This window comes from Sipha flava, unplaced genomic scaffold (assembly GCF_003268045.1).
Source record: "Sipha flava isolate LNK unplaced genomic scaffold, YSA_version1 117_pilon_pilon, whole genome shotgun sequence".
In the NCBI taxonomy this organism is placed as follows: domain Eukaryota; kingdom Metazoa; phylum Arthropoda; class Insecta; order Hemiptera; family Aphididae; genus Sipha; species Sipha flava.
This window is the reverse complement of record NW_020271741.1, coordinates 364,959-371,776: the sequence shown is the minus strand read 5'-3', so window position 1 is coordinate 371,776 and position 6,818 is coordinate 364,959. Positions and strand designations below refer to the sequence as shown.

The 6,818-nt window shown below is 35.6% G+C and overlaps 1 long non-coding RNA gene across 1 annotated transcript in view; it reads right to left on the bottom strand.

Annotated features, from left to right (window-relative positions):
• Positions 1–924: 924 nt before the first annotated feature.
• The window catches only part of LOC112693187, a 7,658-nt gene continuing 1,764 nt past the window's right edge, over positions 925–6,818 (bottom strand). The window contains exons 3-4 of the long non-coding RNA XR_003149457.1: positions 6,383–6,583; positions 925–1,251 (exon numbers count right to left, since the gene is read on the bottom strand). This is a non-coding gene — a long non-coding RNA (uncharacterized LOC112693187). The remainder of the gene's footprint in view (positions 1,252–6,382; positions 6,584–6,818) is intronic.

Sequence of the window (6,818 nt, the reverse complement as noted above, 5' to 3'; positions counted from 1 at the left end):
TAAACCGTATTAATGAAATCCCGCGATTCTCCAAAATGACGTTAGACGAAATACAGAGACGTCTTCCGTCGTTGCCGTTCAACCAGCTGAACCGTACGGTTTGAGTTCACGGGGGAAAAATCCATATCACAAGAACCCTTTAAATGGTTTATTTTTACTTAACATTCACACGTCACTAGTACTTGAACAGACGCCTTGGAATCACGCGCGCTAGGCGTTCTCGAATCGACGTCGACGTTAATCGTTCTACAATTTGAATAACAATAATAATAATATTTATTTATTACGGAAATAAATTCCAATTACAGTTTTTTTTTTTTTAAATATTTATATAATATATAATGAAATTTGGTATGAAAACGCTACCCCGTGCACAAACGAGTAGAAAAAAAACGCATTACTATATACGCACCATCAATAAGTAGACATGGAAAAACTAATACGGAACGAAGAATCGCTTTGGCTCGCACGCTATTTTTTTCCTGATGCATCATATTATGATACACACCAGTAAGGCAGTAAAACTAATGTGATAAGGGCTGTTAAAACCCGAAGCTAGGTTCCTCGAAATACGTACCCTAGCGCACAAAGATCTTTAGAAATCGTATATTAATATAATGCACTACAATATGATATGTATTCATATTATGAATATATTTCATAAACGCATAATATTACTGACGCGCGAGAAACCGAAAAATGTACGGGGACCGTTACAGAAAATGTGCGAGGCTACTGATAGTGCCGATGGGTTGATATAAAATATATAAACGTTACTATATAGTGCTATATGAGCTTAAGAAATATATGTGGGCAGGAAGAACCATTAAACTTAAATTCATATATATTTTTTGTCAAACATCAATAAACTTTTATCGGTCGCCGAAACATAAATTACGTGTATAAATTGCATATTATATGATATGTTAATAACAAAATAGATAATAACTTTATTGTAACAATAACATTCAGTATTTTACATTTTCGAAAAATAGTTTACAATATTACAGCTATCCATATCAGCAAAGCTTGTGCTGGAACAACGATTCTTATCTATTAAAGTGTATGTAGTATGAAAGTTAATAATATATTTAAATTTAATTTATGAAAAATATTAGACATTAATAAAACATAAAAGGAAAAAGGTAAGAAATTAAAATTAACGAATACCCACTTTCCTGCACTCTAATGTTGTATACTATATACATGCATAGGTGTCCGTACGGTTGGTGCTATGTATGCCCAGGCACCCTGTAAATATTGGAAATTAGAACTTTATAATTTTAATCTACGAGTAAGGGGCCTATATTTTAACTGACGTTACTCAAATTAAATGTAATTTATTCTAAAATATTTGGTAAAAAAAATGATATTTCGTAATCAAAAAAATAAAACTAAATGTTAAAATTGTTCGTCCAAAAACTTATTTTGATAATAACACAGCTGAAATTGACTACAATAGTATAAATCATAAATAATTGAAGCTCTCTGAAAAAAATATACGATATTCAAGGAAAACATATTCATTGGCACTAATATATCATATTTTTGAATAAAAAATTAAAGTCATGTTTGTTTAATAATTTATTAAATAAATATAAACGTTTTCTTAAGATAGGTTCCAAAAGTATTGTAGGCGCCCTGTGCGGTTAATCAAGAGCCCACAGTAATAATGGGCTATCTCTATCGCTTAAAATGATAACATTTAAATATCTAAATATATAATTCAAAACACAATCCCAATGATTAAAAAATATTTAAGTATTATAAATTTAAGGTTTTGAGTTTATTAATAATAATTACAATAATGATATAATGAAAAAAAAAAGAGAATGCGTATAAAAAATATTATGCTGCCCGATTGGCACAAGAATAATTAAATGAATATAAATAAATAAATAAATACAATGAACAATAATAATATAGATATGATATAATTTCAAATTGGCCTTACAGCGGCACAATCAAAATATATACTAATTAAATAATATGCGGCCCATACTGCACACAATAATAAATAAATAATTTAATACGTATAATAATAATAATAATATATGAATTGCCCACGGCAATATAAGTAAATATGTAATAAAAAATAACAGCCGTTGGTGGCTAGGCCTGTCGGCCTTTACACAGTGGTTAAAGTGGGGGAAGACGGAAGGGAACGGAGTGCCCCTTCTTATTTAAGGTAAGATTATACGTCCTCTTTAATTTAAGTCGTCAAAAGTCCGGATGGACGCTTAATGGCATTGGTCACTAAAATAAAATATTGAATAAACAATACTTATTATATATTACAGTATATAAGAACAAAATCCATTGAGTTTGAAGAAAGTTGTCGACGAATAACTCAGGAGCGAAGTAAAACACGTGCGCTTAGTAACGATTATGACAATTTATCGATACAATAGTTGTAGGTTATCATTTTCTGTGCACCATTCTTCCCGGCCCGACGAACGCCCGCCGGCCTAGAATCTCATTACTGATATAAAATCTTCCCCACTCGGTATCAATGACCATCCGTTCTGGAGACTCGTTCTGGTCACCCGTGATCGTCGTCCCTCTCTAGTGCTATGGATTCAATATGATCTTCATTATGCCCGTCACTCTATAGCCGATAGTTTCGGGGATGAGGCCATTTGATTTTCGAATCTCATTCGCCGTATCCGCGAAAGTGCTGCCGGTGGCTATTTTAATGCCCGTGGCGTGAGCTGCTATCAGGTGCGTCCTCAGGTTGCGAATAGGGGAATAACCTGTAGATATGCAGGGTAGCCGCGAAATAAATCAATTCTTCGGGATTTGGCGAATAAGCGGTCGCGGACAAGCTTCACCGGAGCCAACTCTCCCCCTTCCCCCCCCCCCCCCGGTGCTACATCGACCCGGTCCTTACATTAACTAGTCGGAGTCGGCAAGGCAGGCACCACTTGTGAGCACTTCACAAACGGGCCCAGAAGGATACTGTAAACCACCGCAGTCCTGGTTCTTACCTTGGTTGGTTGGACCCGGCAGGACTGGGCATCTCCCGCTTGCAAACAGCAAATTAGCCCCCACTCAACCCCTCATGACCGTAAATGAAGATTACTAGGCAGAGAGTGGCCAGGGCTGGTCTTAATTAATTGGTCCTAGAAGTCGTCTGTCGTACGGTCCCAACGTGACGAACGCCTTACCGTGCCAATCGAGGCTCTGGCACGGCGGACCCCCTCTTCCTTTGACTCTCGTGGGAACTTTATGGATACAATAAAGAAAACACAAAACAGCATTTCTCTAACTGTCCAAATAGAGAAAACCGGTAGTTCAGTCGGCCAATCGAGCAATGCCCCATCAGCAACAAGCCCGGCATCCCAATGCAGCTCGATGTTTGATGACCTTTCCGGGAAGAAAAGGAAGCACCAAACGTCTCCCTCAATACCTAAAACGAACTCCAACGACCCGACGGAATCTACGTTGCTGTTCTTAAGAAGTACCATTAGAACCGCTTTGTATGAGGCTAAAATTGCACAGGCGTTAAGCTCCGAAACTTCATACCTTGTGGAACTTTTATCCACCATGGACGAAGCACTTAATAATCTGCTGACTAAAAAGTGCAAGATTGGGAACCCTATCACTGAATATAGAATATGCGAACATCACAACGAGGACGGGGTAGTCAAAAACCAGGATTTTCCGGTTTCTACCAGGAATATTTTTGAAGTAAGAACGACACGTAAATCGATCCAGAAGCGTGGTCGATATTAGTCGTATTCACCGGACCGTCCTTTTAAATACCCGAGAACGGAAAATCCGATGGTCGGACGTGGGCGGTATTCGATTTCTACAAGTAATAAACATTCAAATCCTACTGGTGCACCAAAACGAAGTCGTTGTCGATCACAGTCATAGTCTCCGCACCGGCCATTCAAATATTTGATTGTAGACGAATTCCGTAATAATCGGCTAGCCAAACGTGTATCGCGGATTTCGAGCACTTACAAATACAACGGGGAGAATTCGATCTGCACTTTCAAGCGTAGTCGTTCGTCGTATTGTTCTCTCCCATGCCAGCCGGTAAAATATAGAATATGCGAATATGAAAACGAGAGCCGGATAATCGAACATCGGGACTTTACGATTTCCAACAGAAACATTTTTGAAGTAAAATCGACCCGTACATCCGCCCAGAAGCGTTTCCGATCACAGTTGTGTTCTTCGGGCCGTCCTTTTAAATACCTGAGAACGGAAAATCCGGCTGCCGAATGTAGGCGATTATAGATTTGTAAAAGCTCCACAAATCTTATCGGTCGTGCATCGAAACGTAGTCGTTGTCGATCGCAGTCATGCTCTCCGCACCGTCCGTTCAAATATTTAACCGTCGATGAGTCTTGTGAGGATCGAAGAGTTGGACAAGCATCTCGGAAACCGAATACTACAAACTCGCTGAGGATTTACAATGACATATGCTCCACTTGTTTATCGTAAGCGTAGTCGTTTGCCGTCGTGTACCGATCAATGTCCCCTGGTAAAACGTTTATTATTAAACGTTGTTAACGGAGACATTGAGGACTTCAAGGATGACTACGAGGACTATATGGACCACGAAATTGTACCAACGACTTTGGATGTGACAGTGATTGATGGCGGATTTTATCCCAACACGACCGCACCAGCACTGTGACTTTAAAAAATGCCTACGACGGCACACCGCAGTGTATGAATGAAATAATAAGTCACAACGACTGGCACGTGCGACCAGCAGAACACAGTCACCAATGAAAAAACTGCAATGGTCCACAGCCCTGGACGATGACACAACGAATGAAAACCACATTAAATACAAAACGACCGCTGATAAAACTGAAAAACAATGAAATTAATCGCTGGACAATATCAGATTGCTTCTAACGGTACTTTACCAAACGGTCAATTCACAAACGAAAATGACACTACTCAACAACGTGGTTTAAATAAAATGGCTGTGGACGTACGAAAGCTTGACAAAATGAAATTTGATGTGCACACCACGAAGACACAAAGACGAGAGCGAAACGGTGCCGACGATATTCACCACGAAGACTCAGGCCGCCGGACACCACAAAGAAAATAAAATGTCTCAGTGCCACCACACAAAACTGAAAAACACGCGAAATTAATGAACTTTGTGGCTCTGAGAGCATGACTTTAACTTTTACAAAAACATAACCGGAAAACTATGAGAACGTGAAATAACGAACATTAACGGGCGATGATAACAATGCGATTACGTACCCGGCTGGTCGCACACGGAGGCTTATCACCGCCACCGATGATGGCTGCGGGTACGCAACGCACCGCTACGCATCACACGAAAATGATAACATGAATTACACAAATGCTGTTTGCAGCGCAAACGCCCTTTGAAATAAAGGTTTCCGCGCGCATATGTACATACACAGTATACTATGACACATATTTATAAATATTGTACATAAACACTAAACTTACTACACCTGCATTAAATTAGAGATATCACAAAAATAAAAGAAAAAATGTTCGTCATCAGTTTCATAAATAAATAACATTAACTATATTGGGAGCATTGTCAGTTGTAACAAACACCTAACGATTATCCAGACGCTGTTCTTTAATAACTTTAAACAGCTAACTTTTCAAATTCATTGAAATTTGTGATTCTGAATAATAAAAATAAAACAGAAGATAAGATTTTAAATCACACTCTTCATCGATAAAATTAACAGTTACAGCTACAAAATGTTTATTTTGACCAAAGTCCAACTATCAGTAGTAATGTTGATATACATGACATTTATTTAATATACTTTTTAACATTATCATAAATTTCATTATATAAAATTGGTAATAGAGATTTAGAAAGAGTTTTACTTGATAGAAGAGGACATATTTACTAATTTAATAAATTTTTTGTTTTCTACTAAAGGGTACTAGTAATCTTTTACAATAATTCGCAATATTTGCCTGTCCAAAAGTCTTCGTTTGTATGCTAAAACTGGTCTAGATAAGTACTACGTTATCGATGTGTATGTAATTGCAGTTTTAGATTTTTGGTTATGATAATAATTTGTATATTCATTCGAAAATGTAGAAGTAGTGTTTTGAAAAGAAACAATGTATGTGAGAGTACAGTATGTATAGATTTTTGTGAAATATCTGAAATTTAAGAAAATTTATAAAGTATAAACTAATTATTGAACTTTTATTTTAAATAAATTATTTTTTAATTATAAATTTTAAAAATAAAAATTTCTTATTTTAAATTGTATGTACATGTTTTATTTACTACATATACATTTATAATATAAATATAATTATCTACATTATTACTTAATTAGATAGAATGAATAATATTAAAATTATAGTAATTGTATTTAAAAAATAAATAAATACTTACTAAAATTGAAGTAGAAGTAGTTTCAGCTGGATCATCTTGTACTTCTACCATTCTAATATTCCGGTTTAACAACTTAATAGTTGGTTATTTTGATCATACATGTCGAATCAAGTTGGATGTTGAAGCCTTATTATTTTTTAATTTTATAAGGCACAGACCACATTTAGCTGTTATATTGACTGTTTCTATTGTAGAAGAGTCCTATAATTTACTAGATTAGCTCATTTTTTTCACTTAAAATTTGTTTATAAATATTGAAATTTAACAAAATGAAAAAAAAATAACTTAAAACAACACTGAAGAAGTCAAATTAATGAAAACAAGTAAATTTCTAATTTTAGTATAATCATTAAGTTTATTTCCAAGAACTGTAAATATGAAATAAAACGCTTATATTTCTTAAAATTATATTTATATAATGTTAAACATATATTAC